Source organism: Physella acuta, unplaced genomic scaffold, assembly GCF_028476545.2.
Source record: "Physella acuta isolate Inbredline_101_S28 unplaced genomic scaffold, ASM2847654v3 ptg000294l, whole genome shotgun sequence".
NCBI classification, from domain to species: Eukaryota; Metazoa; Mollusca; class Gastropoda; family Physidae; genus Physella; species Physella acuta.
In genome coordinates, this window is record NW_026731813.1 from 173,002 (window position 1) to 193,206 (window position 20,205).

The 20,205-nt window shown below is 38.6% G+C and overlaps 1 protein-coding gene across 3 annotated transcripts in view; it reads left to right on the forward strand.

Moving 5' to 3' along the window:
- Positions 1 to 20,205, forward strand: part of LOC131939794 (23 kDa integral membrane protein-like) — a 54,952-nt gene that overhangs the window by 22,080 nt on the left and 12,667 nt on the right. The window contains exon 1 of one of the 3 annotated variants that reach the window (XM_059298298.1): positions 1,204 to 1,338. The exons of 1 other annotated variant lie outside the window; for it this stretch is intronic. The gene's annotated coding sequence lies outside the window, so the exon portion shown is untranslated. Of the gene's footprint in view, positions 1 to 1,203; positions 1,339 to 18,129; positions 18,288 to 20,205 lie in introns of those variants that run through there. One more of the 3 variants, XM_059298296.1, reaches the window with a different exon arrangement.

The window sequence follows — 20,205 nt, forward strand, 5'->3', positions numbered from 1 at the left end:
CGTACAGGTGGGTTGTTAAATGACCCGTACAGGTGGGTTGTTAAATGACCCGTACAGGCGGGTTGTTAAATGACCCGTACAGGTGGGTTGTTAAATGACCCGTACAGGTGGGTTGTTAAATGACCCGTACAGGTGGGTTGTTAAATGACCCGTACAGGCGGGTTGTTAAATGACCCGTACAGGCGGGTTGTTAAATGACCCGTACAGGGGGGGTTGTTAAATGACCCGTACAAGTTTGTTGTTAAATGACCCGTACAGGCGGGTTGTTAAATGACCGGTACAGGTGGGTTGTTAAATGACCCGTACAGATGGGTTGTTAAATGACCCGTACAGGTGGGTTGTTAAATGACCCGTACAGGCGGGTTGTTAAATGACCCGTAGAGTCAGGTTGTTAAATGACCCGTACAGGTGGGTTGTTAAATGACCCGTAGAGTCAGGTTGTTAAATGACCCGTACAGGTGGGTTGTTAAATGACCCGTACAGGCGGGTTGTTAAATGACCCGTACAGATGGGTTGTTAAATGACCCGTACAGGCGGGTTGTTAAATGACCCGTAGAGTCAGGTTGTTAAATGACCCGTACAGGTGGGTTGTTCAATGACCCGTAGAGTCAGGTTGTTAAATGACCCGTACAGGTGGGTTGTTAAATGACCCGTAGAGTCAGGTTGTTAAATGACCCGTACAGATGGGTTGTTAAATGACTCGTACAGGTGGGTTGTTAAATGACCCGTACAAGCGGGTTGTTAAATGACCCGTACAGGTGGGTTGTTAAATGACCCGTACAGGTGGGTTGTTAAATGACTCAAGAGATGGGTTGTTAAATGACCCGTAGAGTCAGGTTGTTAAATGACCCGTACAGGTGGGTTGTTAAATGACCCGTACAGGCGGGTTTTTAAATGACCCGTACAGGCGGGTTGTTAAATGATCCGTACAGGGGGGTTGTTAAATGACCCGTACAGGTGGGTTGTTAAATGACCCGTACAGGCGGGTTGTTAAATGACCCGTACAGGTGGGTTGTTAAATGACCCGTAGAGTCAGGTTGTTAAATGACCCGTACAGGTGGGTTGTTAAATGACCCGTATGTTGCGTTCAGCCCTCACTGGGCCAGAAATCAAACAATACCTTGGATTAATGATCATCGATCTAGTATCGATGTGGCTCAATTGTTTATTGATCACGAGACCTGATCAATAAACAATTGGTGGTAGCGGTAGTGTAGAGGAGGCACGACGTCCAATATAGAACTGAAGTTATCGGCTACCTTGTGCTTGAACAATCGACAAAACCTAGCTCATCAATTGTGTTGTTCTTGCGTTTTTCTCTGCTCTGAAGCAAGCCAGGTAATTTTCTTGTAATTACAAATTTTATGGATCTACCTCTCAGTTGAAGTAGCGGTAAGTAATTCTCTTGTAATTAGATTACTTAGATCTACCTGTTTAAACGTCTTTGGCCGTTATCGTTTTTTGGAATCACGTTATGGTTTGAATTACCCTTTGAACACCTTGGTCGTAGGGAATCGATTTGTAATTACAGATACTATTGTTCAGTGGCGTAGCCAGGATCGTCTCAAGGGGGGGGGGGGGGGGGTTCCAATTTTTACCCGGGGACAAACTTTCGATTTGCACCCCCCTCAAACTTTCGATTTGCACCCCCCCCCCCCCTCAAACTTTCGATTTGCACCCCCCCCCCCCTCAAACTTTCGATTTGCACCCCCCCCCTTCAAACTTTCGATTTGCACCCCCCCTCATACTTTTTATATATACCGAGGGGTCTATGGGGAGGGGGGGGTTATGACCCCCCTAACCCCCCCCCTGCCTACGCCACTGCTATTGTTGTTCACAGCGTTGTCAACTTCCTTGGCAGAATAAATTTAAAACAGATCGCCGTTGTATTCGATTACGTGTAATTGGGTGGTTGGTTAATTTTGTTTTCGGTTGTTAGATAATTATTTTTATGTAATTCTGTAAGAGGCAGCACATTTCACTGCAAAACAATTGCATTTCCCGTTGAATGAAACTAAATCCCAAAGATTGATGTGTGTTTTTGTGTGGGCGTGTGTATGTATGTGTGCGATGTAAGGGTAGATCAATAGATTGTAATCCTGTCACATTTTACTGGGGTCTTGGTAAAATGCGAAACGCGAAACGCAAGTGGCGAGGCATTAAATAAAATGCGAGAAATTAATGCGAGATATACCTGAGGAACTACGGGTAAAATATCGAGACAAAATTTGCAACTCCATGCCTCCCACCTCCGACGAAATAGTATAAAAGTTTCAATTACCCCTCCCCCCCCCCCCCGAGAAAAATGTCTGAAAGAAACCCTGTGTTAACGATATTATTGGAGAATTCGTTTGTGTATGATTCACTTCTGATTGTTCTTGGTCTTTAGTGTTTAACTTAAACCTACTTCCGGTATTTTCTTGACCCGGAAAAGAGGACTATCTAAATCCTGTTAGCTGACTTAGCCTAAACTAATAAAAAAATAAATGTATGAGTCTGGTTTTTCCAGCCGATCCTACCCTATTCTCAACGACACTGTCTTTGTCTCAATCACACGGTCGTTGAGTCGCTCAAAGGGTTTTCAGTCACCCGATACAATGATACATGTTTTTCAATGGCGTAGCGAGGTCAGGTGTCACCCGGTGCGGCACTTAATGGTGTCACCCCCCAGAGGTGTTGCGACCCTTCCCGGGGACAAACTTTCAAGTTTTCGATTTGCACCCCCCCCCTCAAGTTTTCGATTTGCACCCCCCCCCCCCCTCAAACTTTCGATTTGCACCCCCCCTCCAGTTTTTCTCTCTATATTTTGCTATTTTTTGCCTTGGTGTCACCCCCCTAAATGGTGTCACCCGGTGCGGTCCGCACCCCCCGCCCCCCCCCCCCCTCGGTACGCCCCTGATGTTTTTACTGAGAGACCCGATACTATTCTAAACTTTTCTTGCTATTTGTACACCCTAGATTGGTCTTGTCAAGCAGGAAGTCCCTGACGATAGAGTGTCAATAAAAGAAGACATACTATATGTTTAGTATATCATAACTCGAAATATATCCGACAGTTTTCGTTAGTGATTTATACTTGTTTAGGTAAGTAGCTCGTAAATTTATGGCTGTGTAGTTAATTGTCTGAAGCCCCGCAACACAGCCCCTCCATTTCACACAGTGGCGTAGGCAGGGGGGGGGGGGGGGGGGTTAGGGGGGGGGGGGTCATAACCCCCCCATAGAGCCCTCGGTATATATAAAAAGTATGAGGGGGGGGGGGTCCAAATCGAAAGTTTGAGGGGGGGAGGGAGGGTGCAAATCGAAAGTTTGAGGGGGGGTGCAAATCGAAAGTTTGAGAGGGGGGGGGGGGTGGGTGGGTGCAAATCGAAAGTTTGAGGGGGGTGGGGTGCAAATCGAAAGTTTGTCCCCGGGTAAAAATTGGACCCCCCCCCTTGAGACGATCCTGGCTACGCCACTGATTTCACATACCCTCGCACCTAAATCTAAGCTGCTGTAGTTTAAAATGTCAACTTAACGAGAAGAGATAAGACTTCCACTTTCCCAACCTGGTTTGTTGGTTGGTGCCGATAACCTAGTTGTGGGTACAAGATGTTTTAAGCTCTGTCAAATGTTTGATGTAAGCTCTGTCAAATGTTTGATGTAAGCTCTGTCAAATGTTTGATGTAAGCTCTGTCAAATGTTTGATGTAAGCTCTGCCAAATGTTTGATGTAAGCTCTGTCAAATGTTTGATGTAAGCTCTGTCAAATGTTTGATGTAAGCTCTGTCAAATGTTTGATGTAAGCTGTCAAATGTTTGATGTAAGCTCTGTCAAATGTTTGATGTAAGCTCTGTCAAATGTTTGATGTAAGCTCTGTCAAATGTTTGATGTAAGCTCTGTCAAATGTTTGACTAAATATCTGGGCAACCAGCTGACCTGCGTTATCTTTACTGAAACGTAACGGTTTTATTTAGAAGGGTGACGCTAAATACTATTCCCGTGACGTAGTGACGCTAACTACTATTCCCGTGACGTAGTTACGCCAACTACTATTCCCGTGACGTAGTGACGCCAACTACTATTCCCGTGACGTAGTGACGCCAACTACTATTCCCGTGACGTAGTGACGCCAACTACTATTCCCGTGACGTAGTGACGCCAACTACTATTCCCGTGACGTAGTGACGCCAACTACTATTCTAGTGACGCCAACTACTATTCCCGTGACGTAGTGACGCCAACTACTATTCCCGTGACGTAGTGACGCCAACTACTATTCCCGTGACGTAGTGACGCCAACTACTATTCTAGTGACGCCAACTACTATTCCCGTGACGTAGTGACGCCAACTACTATTCCCGTGACGTAGTGACGCCAACTACTATTCTAGTGACGCCAACTACTATTCCCGTGACGTAGTGACGCCAACTACTATTCTAGTGACGCCAACTACTATTCCCGTGACGTAGTGACGCCAACTACTATTCCTGTGACGTAGTGACGCCAACTACTATTCTAGTGACGCCAACTACTATTCCCGTGACGTAGTGACGCCAACTACTATTCCCGTGACGTAGTGACGCCAACTACTATTCTAGTGACGCCAACTACTATTCCCGTGACGTAGTGACGCCAACTACTATTCCCGTGACGTAGTGACGCCAACTACTATTCTAGTGACGCCAACTACTATTCCCGTGACGTAGTGACGCCAACTACTATTCCCGTGACGTAGTGACGCCAACTACTATTCTAGTGACGCCAACTACTATTCCCGTGACGTAGTGACGCCAACTACTATTCCCGTGACGTAGTGACGCCAACTACTATTCTAGTGACGCCAACTACTATTCCCGTGACGTAGTGACGCCAACTACTATTCCCGTGACGTAGTGACGCCAAACACGCTCATCGAAATCTACAACTCTAAAAAAATCTAAGACCCCTTTCCATAATTTAAAATTTCGACTGTTTATAGCTTGTAACTTGTTTCATAAATCCTGTATGTAGATAGACCGAATGATACCATAAACATATGTTTGTGTTTGTGATAGGTGTAAGTAGTAGGGATAGGACATTTTTAAACAGGATAAAGGTCAAACCTTCCCGGTACTAAAGTGTATCTTAAGTTGTAGCCTACTCTTCTGTACTGAAGTTTAAGTTGATAACGTGTTGGTTGTATTAGATATGCACGCTATTCAAAACATGAGCAGATGTATAGTTTTGCAATAACATAGAATTTGAAAAATTAGATTAGGATTTCATTTAAATTTTTTTTTTCTTCTTTTCAACATGGTCGATATTTCAATAGCATGTTAATTTTAAAAGTATGTAATTAAATTATATCTATAGTGACTATTTGGTAACAAAATTACTTGGTTGTTTTGTAGAAGTAGGACACGTGTAAGTGTTTTCTTTAATTAATGATGTAATTAGTATCGAGCTGAGTGGTTTTCACACATTGACCGGAAATTGCCAGAACTCACCGGAACTGAACGAGCCGCGTCCTAATCAATAGACCTTCACTCCGCCCCTGCTAAAAATAGTTTTAGTTAAAGCCTAGCTGAGTGACAGGTGAACCGCTAGTGTAATCGTGTTAGATTCATCAATGGAGCTGGTATCGATCTGTGTTGAGATTATATCGATACACACTCCAGCTGTTTTAATATTTAGTGTTGGCCACGGTATCGATGCTAAATAAAATCCTGCATCAATTTTAAAAGCAGTCACGGTTTTGGTGGTTTATTAGTTGAAGGAAAGCTCTTACATGTTCAAGTAATGTGCTAAATGTCCTCGTATTTGTTCAATTAATGTGCTAAATGTCCTCGTATTTGTTCAATAAATGTGCTAAATGTCCTCGAATTTGTTCAAGTAATGTGCTAAATGTCCTCGTATTTGTTCAATTAATGTGCTAAATGTCCTCGTATTTGTTCAATTAATGTGCTAAATGTCCTCGTATTTGTTCAATAAATGTGCTAAATGTCCTCGTATTTGTTCAATAAATGTGCTAAATGTCCTCGAATTTGTTCAAGTCATGTGCTAATTGTCCTCGTATATGTTAAAGTAATGTGCTAAATCTCCTCGTATTCAGAGTTTCTTTCAGGCATCTCTTCGGGGGGGGGGGGGGGAAGCCCCCCCCCCATTTGGAATAAGAGCCTACCGCCCCCCCCCCCCCCCGAACGAAACGAAACGGAATTTATATAGAAAATATATACTTTTAACAGTGTCCGCCTCCCCGGAAATTGTAGTCCGCCCCCCGAAAATCCTGAGAAGGTGGGGCTAGTGTCATCCACTGCTTTTACCTTTCATCTGATTACAAACCTTCTCGTTATTTTTGAAACAATCTTTGAATACACAGAATAATGGAAGGTGATTTGCTTGACTAGCATGTCCATCAAATGTTGACCATTTTCTATCCAGAGGTACGTTCATTGAGACAAGGTAGCTGTGACGACAGGGGGGATACATGACAGCAGAAGTGATTAGATACATAAGGACACACGTTCAGAGACACATAACTACAGACACACGTTCAGAGACACATAACTACAGACACACGTTCAGAGACACACAACCACAGACACACGATCAGAGATACATAACTACAGACACACGTTCAAAGACACAAATCTACAGACACACGTTCAAAGACACACAACTACAGACACACGTTCAGAGACACACATCTACATACACACGTTCAGAGACACATAACTACAGACACACGATCAGAGATACATAACTACAGACACACGTTCAAAGACACACAACCACAGACACACGTTCAAAGACACACAACCACAGACACACGTTCAGAGACACACAACCACAGACACACGTTCAGAGACACATAACTACAGACACACGTTCAGAGACACACAACCACAGACACACGTTCAGAGACACATAACTACAGACACACGTTCAGAGACACACAACCACTGACACACGATCAGAGACACACAACCACAGACACACGTTCAGAGACACACAACCACAGACACACGTTCAGAGACACACAACCACAGACACACGTTCAGAGACACATAACTACAGACACACGTTCAGAGACACACAACCACAGACACACGTTCAGAGACACATAACTACAGACACACGTTCAGAGACACACAACCACAGACACACGATGAGAGACACACAACCACAGACACACGTTCAAAGACACACGACGAGATTCGTACTTCGATACATATGATCCAATTATTTCAGTCTTACAGTAATCGGATACTGTGAATGATCCAATTATTTCAGTCTTACAGAAATCGGATACTGTGCTGCTCAGATCTAACCAATATATTTATACATCGTTTGGTATCGATTCAATTGATCACTGAATTATAATATATCATAGACGTCACCAGTTGCCTTTCAGACCAGCGGTTTTCTAAATCGGAAGTGGAAACCGGATACCCGGGTTTTGTTGGCCAGCTGAATGGTTTAATTACCTCATAGCTCGTGACTTAATGATAGCCTGCGAGTTTTCCAAGAAATGCCAATTTTTATGTTTCAGTGATTCGTGTAGGCCTAACAGTGGAAGAAGAATGCCAGATATTTGTGTATGGTTTAGAGGCCAAACTTGCCAGATATATTATGTATGGTTTTAGTGGCCAAACTTGCCAGATGTATATGTATGGTTTAGTGGCCAAACTTGCCAGATACATGTAGTTTTAGTTGTCAAACTTGCCAGATATAAGTAGTTTTAGTGACCAAGCTTGCCAGATATATATGTATGGTTTAGTGGCCAAACTTGCCAGATACATGTAGTTTTAGTTATCAAACTTGCCAGATATAAATAGTTTTAGTGGCCAAACTTGCCAGATATATATGTATGGTTTAGTGGCCAAACTTGCCAGATGTATATGTATAGTTTTAGTGGCCAAACTTGCCAGATAATTATGTATGGTTTTAGTGGTCAAACTTGCCAGATGTATATGTATAGTTTTAGTCGCCAAACTTGCCAGATATGTATGTATGGTTTAGTGGCCAAACTTGTCAGATATAGATGTATGGTTTTAGTGGCTAATCTTGCCAGATACATGTAGTTTTAGTGGCCAATCTTGCCAGATACATGTGGTTTTAGTGGCCAAACCTGCTTGATATGTTGTCAAACTTGCCAGGGCATAAAAAAAATTGCGTTTCAATGGCCAATCAATGACAGTGTGGGCTAAATTTTAATGACTTGCGTAACCAATGAAGGGTGTCTTATTGATTTCACGAAAGAAAGAAACAAAGACTGATGTATCGCGTCACAAAAATATTTGCATGTTGCGGTATGTGAATACAGGTTTTGAGAATATGCTTGCATGCCGGGAAAATTAGTATACGTTTATGGAAAATTCGTGTAATATAATACAAACTATTGCTGTATAAAACACACAAGACACACACACACACGCACACATATATATATATATATATATATATATATATATATATATACTAGCTGCATCCCGTGCTCCGCCACGGTAAATCTTTTTTAAATGTACCAACTTTGGAACAGAACAAAACAAACAAAAACATAACACAAACACAAACAAAACACAATCACAACACAACACAACCACAACCACAACCACAACACAACCACAACCACAACGACAACACAACCACAACATAACCACAACACAACACAACCACAAACACAACCACAACACAACCACAACACAACCACAACATAACCACAACACAACACAACCACAACATAACCACAACACAACACAACCACAAACACAACCACAACACAACCACAACACAACCACAACATAACCACAACACAACACAACCACAACACAACCACAACACAACACAACCACAACACAACCACAATACAACCACAACACAACACAACCACAACACATCCACAACACAACCACAACCACAACACAACCACAACACAACCACAACACAACACAACCACAACACAACCACAACAATAGAATCACCAACGAACAACACGCTTTTCTTAGGCATCCGCGCCCAGAGAGAGCCTTTCCAGCATTCTCTATACTATAATTCTAAATTTTCACCATCTGTTAACACCGAAAAACAAAAACAAAAAAATAGTGATTTTGAGAGATCATAGTCTAATTAGAAAATAATGTAAATAATCTTAACATTTTTTCTATTTTACTTAACATATAATAATCAATGTGGAAGTAATAAAAAAAATTAACTTAATTTATTGAGAGTGAGTTGAATATTTAAAAAAAACATTTTCCCATACGTCCGCGCTCAGAGAGAGCCTTTCCATTATTCTCAAAAAGTCTAATTTCACCATCTGTTTTCATAACACCGAAAAACAAAAGCAAAAAGATAGTGATTTTAGAGAAATCATAGACTAATTAGAAAAAAAAAATAAATAATATAAATAATCTTAACATTTTTCTCTTTTAATTATGAACATTAACATATACTAATCAATGCGGTAGTAATACAAAAAAGATTAGCTTAAATTATTGTTGAGATAAATATATTTTCAAATTACCTCCCTTGAAAAAAATTACCACAAAAAAAAGTTGAATTAATTATTTTTTTTGACCTACTTTTATGGAAATGTATCCATTTTTTCTAGGAATATAAACTAAAATGATATTTGACATTGATCTTTTTAATATGTTTTAGCAATGTGCGAATATTTAATATTTTCATAACGTTATGCAAAAAAGTAAACACAGTGTCATTTATAAAATAGCTCTATGCCGCTATATAAACAAACCCTACTCTAACACTTATAATAAGACACTGCGGTGCACTGAAAAGCACAGCATGGTGCGTAGTTTACTTTTATAGTCCCAAAATCTATAGCGATGACGGACGGACGGACGGACAGAAGGAAGGAAGGACAAGCACAGCCCGCTTACATTATAGATATATATATATACTAGCCGTCCCGGCCAGGCCCTGCTCTGGCTTCTGTGAAAAACCCTTCTGTTAAAGACCATCACCTGTGTGTTTAGTAATCATCATAAACCCGGCATTGCCCACCCAAACCACAACCAACCAAAACCAAAACAACAAAACGCAAACATAACGCTAACACAATTACAAATACAAACGAAAACAAAAACTTACAACAAACCAACCACAACCACAAACACCAATACGAACACAAAGAAAAAAGCAAACGAAAACAAACCAAATCCAAACACAAAACCAACCACAAACACAAACACAAACCCAAAGAAAAAAAACAAACGAAAAAGCAAACGAAAACAAACCAAATACAAACGCAAAACCAACCACAAACCCAAAGAAAAAAAAACACAAAAGAAAAACAAACGAAAACAAACCAAATCCAAACGCAAAACCAACCTCAAACACAAATACAAACACAAACCCAATGAAAATAAAACACAAACGAAAACGAAAAAAGAAAGAACAAAAACGAACCAAATCAAAACGCAACCACTAACGCAAACCCAACCTAAAGACAAAGAAAACACTAACGCGAATATAAACGCAAAGTGCTCACGGGGCTGAATCGCCTACTTCAACTTAATAAACGACTATAGTACCCCAACTTATTCATAGTCTTTTGCACTCACTTTAATGAACGTAGGCGCGAAACCGAACACGGGAGGCCCGGGACCCCAAAAAGCACCCTGTCTGGGCGCCAGAGGACGCACCATGACGTCACCGCCTGATTGAACTTAGTAAACGCCTATAGTGCATAACTTATTTATAGTCTTTTGAACTCACGCGAACGTAGATACCATAGCGTACACCGGAAGGCCCGGGGCGCCAAATAGCACCCTGTCGGGGTGCCGGAGGACGCCCGGATTTGATTCACTTAAAGACTATAGTAACCTTTCTTATCCATAGTCTATCGCACTGTTTAAAACAAAATTATGCAGCATAGCGCTCACATGATAGCCCAGGGTGCCAAATCAAACCGTGCAGGGGCGCCGGCGGACGCGCCTGTTTCAATTTAGTGAACAAAAATGATAATACTCCAAGCTTATCCGTAAATGGAAAGAAATAAACGTATATGATTTGTAGGACCTGGCTTATTAAATGTTATTGATTTAAAAAAAAAATAATAATTATTGAACAGTATGTTCAGTGTATAGAATAAATAAAAGGCAGTGTTAAAAATACCTAACGACATTGCACTTAATCAATCCCCGCTAATTGTGTAATTATTTTTTTTTTCTTAACACCAAAAACAAAGTAATAAAATGATAATTCTCTCTTCTTAAGGATTTATTTTTCATTAAAGGGAAGTAACTTTGCAATCAATACATTTCCGACACAATTTTAGAAATTTTATAAACGTCGATACACTTTTTAAAAATTTTATGTCGCGTTCACAATTGAAAATTATTCTTCTAAGTAAATAGAGTGAAAATTGTTTTTAAAGACTTTCAATGGTAATTTTTCGACTCGTAAATTTAGACTTTGAGCACGATAAAAAATCTAACACTTAAATCCGTAGAAGTGTCAACGACAAACTTTTTTGTTTTTTGCCACACGTTACAGAACTGAGCTTTATATATTAGATATATATATATATATTCATATATATATATATATATATATATATATATATATATATATATATATATATATATATATATATATATACTCGCTATGTTTTAAAACCTAGACTGGACGTATTATACATATTTAAAAAGTTGAGCACCTTCAACACTGACCCAATGTAAAAATCTTCTGTTATTTGATGGCTTAGCTACCATATCCATACAATCACAATGTATTCACGTTTTTTAAAAAATGTTTGAAAAGTAATTGGTCAGCATTTAATTAAATGTTTATGTGTGCGTGTCTATGTGTCTTTCTGTCTGAATGTGCGTCTCGCTGTGTCTCTGTGTATGTTAGTATGTGTGTGCGTGTGTGCATGTGGTGATTGGGGGTGTGTGACTAAGTGACGGGGGTGATTGATGTTCTTATCAACCGTTACGACACCTTTTATAAACTACCTGGTGTTATCCTGTTGATACCGTGTTAATCCTCCCCCCCCCCGTCCCATCGGTGTGGCCAAGACCCCAGGAGTCCAATGTTTACTATCAAATCCTATCAACCCCATACACGATATGTTGGTTATGATCCTATCAACCCCATACACGATATGTTGGTTATGATCCTATCAACCCCATACACGATATGTTGGTTATGATCCTATCAACACCATACACGATATGTTGGTTATGATCCTATCAACACCATACACGATATGTTGGTTATGACCCTATCAACCCCATACACGATATGTTGGTTATGATCCTATCAACCCCATACACGATATGTTGGTTATGATCCTATCAACCCCATACACGATATGTTGGTTATGATTCTATCAACCCCATACACGATATGTTGGTTATGATCCTATCAACCCCATACACGATATGTTGGTTATGATTCTATCAACCCCATACACGATATGTTGGTTATGATTCTATCAACCCCATACACAATATGTTGGTTATGATTCTATCAACCCCATACATGATATGTTGGTTATGATTCTATCAACCCCATACACGATATGTTGGTTATGATCCTATCAACCCCATACACGATATGTTGGTTATGATTCTATCAACCCCATACACGATATGTTGGTTATGATCCTATCAACCCCATACACGATATGTTGATTATGATTCTATCAACCCCATACACGATATGTTGGTTATGATCCTATCAACCCCATACACGATATGTTGGTTATGATCCTATCAACCCCATACACGATATGTTGGTTATGATTCTATCAACCCCATACACGATATGTTGGTTATGATCCTATCAACCCCATACACGATATGTTGGTTGTGATCATATCAACCCCATACACGATGTGTTGGTTGAATCCTAGAATTCTTCTAACCGCATTTGTTGACGTGTTTGATTCTCGGTCACGTAGGGTAAAGCTTCTAACATAAAACCCAACCTGTTGCCATGTAAGATTAACGAGATTAAGATTAATAAGATTAACAATTAAAAAGGAAGCAATGCCTGTAGTTACACGTGATTTGGTTATTTCTTTAATTCTTCCATCAGACCCGTGAAGAAGTCGACTCTTGTAAACAAAAACTGTAGTAAAAGTCTCGCCAAGAACTCACTAGAAAGTCCTTAAACGTTTACGACATAATCGAAGTTGGTTTTCTTTAAAGGGTAGCATCATAACAGCAGTACCTCACACCCCGCTAACACAAACAGATCTATAGACTATAAATATATGTCGTAAACAGAGGCTTATGCTGAGTGAGAAGAGGGGAGGGGGGTCGGGGGGGGGGGGGTGTCACGGGTTTTTCTCTGCGTAAATGAAATGGGGCAAAGAGATATTTAACAAGTCAAATGTCAACAGCTTGCCTTATTGACCAACTACATAATCAATGTGTTGAAAATAAAAGTGTATTCAGCGTAATAGATAAACCCCCACCCCCTTTCTTTTTGTACAATAGATCAATAAATTATCAGTTCAACTACATCATGTTATATGATAAACTAAAATTTAAATAAGCACCTTGACCAATGCTTTAAGCAATTACTTCATTTATGTAGGTGAACAACTTGACTAAAAATGTTTTTGTGTGGGACAGATTTTATTTATGTAAATTATCTAATGAATAAAATGAAAAGAAATTAATACTTCTGCAATAAAGTCGAGATTTGTATAAACTTGATGTAAACTTGCCGTATAATATTAAGACGTACACACTTGATGTAAACTTGCCATTACATTTCTAACGTGTATGAACTTAATGTAAACTTGTCGTATAATATTAAGACTTATAAACTTTATGAAAACTTGCCATTAAATATCCAACTTGTATAATCTTGATTTAAACTTTGCATTGCATTTCTAACTTGTATAAACTTGATGTAAACTTGCCATTACATTTCTAACTTGTATAAATTTGTATAAACTTGTATAAACTTGATATAAACTTGCCATTACATTTCTAACTTGTATAAACTTGATATAAACTTGCCCAAAATTGTTTATTATGAATCACCAAGTGCTAACAGATTAAGCACTTGACTAACGAGGACAGTAATCACTTCAAACTCTCCACCTCAAGAGCTTTCTTCTTGACTGACGGTCTATTTTTAACTCGAATCCGCTGTAGTGGGCTGTCAAAAACCCCGAACGATCCCAACAGAAGGGGTTCTGATCCCTTAAATCTCGGCTTCCTTGAATGATCCCAACAGAAGGGGTTCTGATCCCTTAAATTTCGGCTACCTTGAATGATCCCAACAGAAGGGGTTCTGATCCCTTAAATCTCGAGCCACCAAAGGCTCGCTTTGGGGGTTTACGAAACACCGAATTAAAACCGTCAGTTTTTTACATTTTTTATTTAAACTCAAACCATTCCTTTTCCTTGAAGTCGAAAACCGAATAAATAAAATCTTAAGCATCGATACAGACGTTTGGATTAAAGCTACCAAAACAATGGAGTAAATACATAAAATAAAAAGGTATGGCCATCACTCTGCGTGCAACAATAAAAGGTTTAACCCTATTTTTTCCTGTAAGATTTACAAAGGGTCGTAAGAAACGTTTGAGAATCTCTAGCGACTTTGTTTATATAATAGACCATTGTGTGTTGACCAATGACAAACGAGAGGTCATACCGACACTCCGGTTTCAATAAAAACAGAAGTTGTTGTTTTCCTCGAAGGAAATCTATGGAGTTCAACAGAAAGACATTTGTATTGTAAGTTCTTAAATTTATTTGTTTAAAAATCTGCGTTTTGGTAAAATTTAAGAATGTTTTTAATTATTAGATACACTCAAGCCTAATAGCCAGAGTATCTTCCAGGCATCTCTTCGGGGGGGGGGGGGGGGGGGGCAAGCCCCCCCGAAATTTTTTTACCCCCCCCGAACGAAATGAAATTTATATAATTTATATAGAAAATATATACTTTTAACACTGTCTGCCCCCCCCCCCCCCCCCCCGAAGAAAGTCTACCGCCCCCCCCCCCGAAAATTTCAAAAATATACTTATTAATAATACTGAATATTATAAGACAAAAAATTATGCGTTCACAAAAATACAAGTTAGCCTTAAGTCAAGTTAATGTAATCTTCACGATAATTTGACTTAAGTCAAGTTAACGTAATCTTCACGATAATTTGACTTAAGTCTAGTTAATGTAATCTTCACGATAATTTGACTTAAGTCAAGTTAACGTAATCTTCACGATAATTTGACTTAAGTCAAGTTAATGTAATCTTCACGATAATTTGACTTAAGTCAAGTTAACGTAATCTTCACGATAATTTGACTTAAGTCAAGTTTACGTAATCTTTACGATAACTAACAAGACCTTGTTTTGTATTAATCAATCTAATCAACATTTATCAGGAAACCAATCAAGCATGCGTAATTACGATCTAAACTTTGGTCTGTTAATACGGTTGACTAAATATGTAGCAAGCCGAACTTAAATGGAACTAGATCTACACAAACACATAATGGTGCGCTTGTTTTACCTGGGTATAAGGATCACGTGACCAATTAGCGGCGTCATTAGGGTGTGTTGGCATGTGGGTGAGGATTTCTTAGCGTGGGGCTGGGGTGAGGGGGTGGAAACAAATGCTGTCGACGTTCGGGAATATTCCAGAATGTTGATAAAATCAAGAGGAGGTGATGTCTAACTTGAAGACAAATATATGACGTATACGTTGTACATAAGGCGTCTTTGGAGAAGTGCGAAGTGCGAAAGTTAAAAATAATGAATGGGAAGCGAATCTTTTAAATTGTTTGACCAATGTTCTGTAGTACATTGACAGTGTTCGAATTGAGCCTCACATTACTGTGGTTTATTTTAAAATCACCAGAACTTTATAACCGTTAATTAATAAAGAGCCATCAAATTTTGGCTGTAAATCGAGATGTACTTGGGACAGGTGAGGTAGAGTTTACCTGTTGATGTGGGTGTGAAGTTTTTCGAATATTCGTCTGGGTGGTTCATGTGTGGTTCATGTGTCGTGGGTGGTTCATGTGTAATTGTTGGTTTATGTGTGTCATGATGGTTCATGTTCCATGGGTGGTTCATGTGTCGTGGGTGGTTCATATGTCATTTCTATGGTTCATATGTCGTTGATGGTTTATTTGTCATGGGTGGTTCATGTGTCGTGGGTGGTTCATATGTCATGGGTGGTTCATGTGTCGTGGGTGGTTCATGTCATGGGTGGTTCATATGTCATTTTTGTGGTTCATGTGTCATTGATGGTTTATTTGTCAAGGGTGGTTCATGTGTCATGGCTGGTTCATGTGTCATGGATGGTTCATGTCTGTCATGGTTGGATGGTTCAAGTTAAGTCACTCAACTCAGACCACCTCGCAGGTTCGGTAACCTCTGTCACGCATGACTGATCTAATATAATTGTTAATTAATTATAAAAATTATACCCCACGACGCTGTACCTTAAAACGTCACGAAATATTAATTAAGTTTGTCCAACAAAAGTTGAAGTCAAGGTAAGTCATGACGTCACTCCTACGTCAAATAATTGTTGTCCCTTTTGTTTCTTGTATTTGTCAAAGTATTTACATTTGTATTGATTCGCTGTCATTTTAGTCAACCTAGTCACGCGGTGTTTTGTTAAAGTTGTCTATTTTTAGCGCCATGACCTACATAGAATGACGTCCTTATTACAATGGAGACTGCCTTATCTCGCTATTGCCATAGAGAGTTCAATGACGATGTTGTCAATAAAAAAAATACGGGGCAGAAGAATGGCTACCTAGACACAAGGGGACAGATTGCAATGTGCCCCATTTAGTAAAGATTTATCAATTTAAAAGTCGAAGCGTTTGCTTTTTGATAAGGTGCGACAACCTGGGATTGAGACTGATAAGAAGGGGGGGGGGTGTATTTATGGTGACCCGCTATGGGTGTTTTTAAGAACAAGGGCACTTTAAAGAGCGATCTTTAAATAATAACCCCTGGGGTAGATAAGGATTTGGGTTTTAATTTTGAAAATCTTTCTTTTGAGATTATCTTCCCGGTTTTATTTTTCAACTTTGTAAAATTCAAATTTTGTCGAGATCGCGTTCCCCACCCCGCCCCACAATCTTCGCAATGTTTTCATGGTATCCGGCTCAAATCTTACTAATGACGTCAGGGATATATATTTAGATATGTATTCGACTTTAGCAGCACGCTATTGCGACCTAAATGATTCATCTGTTCCGTATTGCGACCTTATGTGATTCATCTGTTCCGTATTGCGACCGTCTGTTATTTAAAGCCTACATGTTAGGTCAGACGTGAAGGTGCCGTAACTCTATAGTCACGACACAGGTAACGGCTTCAGGTAACGTCTTCAGGTAACGGCTTCAGGTAACGGCTTCAGGTAACGGCTTCTGCTCAAATCCAGTCACGTGGTTACTCACTTGACGCTAACAAGTCACGAGTCGCGTGAATCTAAAAATGCTACGGCACTTATGCACATATAAACACAAACAGACACACACACACATATGTATTAATATATCAGTGCCGTAGACTAGAGACATTAAGAGGGTTAAAACATTTCACAATGGTCCTTAGTTAAAAGTTGTGTAACGTGAAGTGACAGCTGTGATTGCAATGTCGAAATATTGAATGTCCATAAAACAAACAATTGTTCGTCCATATATATATATATATATATATATATATATATATATATATATATATATATATATATATATATATATATATATATATATATATATATATATATATATATGTGTGTGTGTGTGTGTGTAATGAAGCTCAAAAAAGATGTCTATAATATACATTTTACCTATTTTGGCGTCCCCTCCCTTAGCTACACCTCTGGCGATCACGTGGTACAGCCTTACAACTTGCTAACAATCCTTTTAAATTTTAAGCCTTTGTATCGAAGACCAACTTTTTTTTTCTTAGGTTTAGGGGTGGGGGTGGGGGGTGGGGGGTAAAAGATTTTAAGCAGGATCTTAAAGACCCAACTTAAAATCTCCCCCCCCCCCCACCACCAAGTTAGACTTCTCCCCTCCTCCCCCCCCCCCCACCTAGTTAGACTTATCCCCCCCCCCACCCCTAACTTCGTGACTGCCTGTAAACAATACCTGACGCAGTGCCCTACGCCAATAGGCACGTGACAGTACTGACACACATACATAAGGAGGGTCCAATCACTCGGGAGACTTAGATATTGTTTAACCCTCCAAGCACCGTCGTCGTTTGCTTGTCTGTAATTATTTGAAATACAAGTGGGTTATATGTTCTTGGTTTATTGAGGTGGCTTATCTATGACTGGTGGGATTTAAACGCAACAACAAGGTTAGAAGCTTTATAAGGATATATATATATATATATATATATATATATATATATATATATATATATATATATATATATATATATATACATGTATATATATATATATATATATATATATATATATATATATATATATATATATGTATATAATGTATCATTGTATTTTAGGAATATCGTATTGAATGTGTATTGGATTGTGTTGTATTTTGTTGTGCCAAGTTGTTTTATGTTGTATTGTGTGTTTTGTGTGTTTTATTCTGTTTTGTGTATTGTGATTTTATTATCTTTTTATGATTTCTTTTTTGCTGTGTCGCATTGTTTTTCTTGTGGTTTATTAAAAAAAAATTAAAACACCGTTCGCTAACGTGTGGTCAAAAATAATTTCAATTAAAAAAAGTTTTTTGACGTTAAATATTTTACATAGTTCCTTAGATGTAAATTCATGATTCCGCCAGGATGCGTAATCTCTTGTTTCAGTACTTGTAATTCTAAAAAAGTTTTAGCAGAGTTTATTCCCCTTTTTCCCCCTCCCACCCCCGGAAAAAATTTGCGAAAGAAACCCTGCCAATTAGTTAACCGACTAATGTTTCAACTCTAATTATACCATAAAGCTTAGACAACTTCGGAAATACCGTAGATATGTAGTTTGAAAATAACAGCGATATGTCACAAAAATAACAGCGATATATCACAAAAATAGCAACTTCTATTTTTGATACCCAAACACAATCACCGTATAGTAATATCCAAGTGAAGTGACCTTTTCGAACTTTCTAATACCCGGCCTAAACCGGCTGTTTGCTTTGGGATTTGAGAAAGGAGCCGGTTTATTTATTTTTCTGCTCGATACTTCAGGGAGCCGTATAGAACAATTTTGTTACTTGAAATGGTTGCAACCATCAAAACATTTATATAATGTACACGTAGGCTTTATATTTTCCGCTCTTTTCTTAGGGTGAACTTGTAGTAAAATCAGATTTTTTTTTACAAATTTCAAGATGCTTTTAAAACATTGTATCAACTTTAGAATAATTTAAACATAATATTGTATTTATTAGGGGCCAATTTATTAATGTTTAGCGAAATGTGGTGTCAAAGTGATCAATTTTTAGATATAAACTAGAATTGTAATAACTCAAAAAATAAAAACTGAAAAAATCATTGATACCAGTGTAAATAAACTTTGTTCAGCCTTAGTAGACTTGGTAACAGACACAATATAATAGACAACATAATATATGTCAGAAGTAAAAGTTGATATCTTACATTTAATTTAACGTTGTTTTCATTCATATAACCCATTTTGCCTTACAGTTAACGACCACTGACTAATTAATCTATAATTATAAGCTTTCAACTAAATGGCTTCATAGTCTGATAGTTGGATGTAGAATTGTGTAAAGGAAATCAAGGCGCAAAGCCTGGACAGCACGTTTTGAAGAGCCAGATGCACATATGTATATATATATATATATATATATATATATATATATATATATATATATATATATATATATATATATATATATATACTTTAGTTACATACGTGTCCACATTTGAAAGCGTTATTAAATGTTCATAAGTTAACCGAGTTACAATGCAGAAGTTCCTTGAAACAGTATGTTTTATGTATGTTAAAACAACTGTTCAGTTTTGTAATACAATGTAAGGCTCCGCGGCACCCTGACACCAGACAATGGTAAGTGGTTGGTGCCGGGCCGGTCGTAGTTTCCACTCCACTGGTTCAAAACAACGGCGTTTCTTGTTAGTTCATCAGGTTTTTTAGTTCATGGTGGTAATGAATCGATCAGGCATACAGTTTGATGTTTTACTGTTAAATATTTTATAGTTTGATGTTTTACTGCTAAATATTTTATAGTTCGATGTTTTACAGTTGAATATTTTATAGTTCGATGTT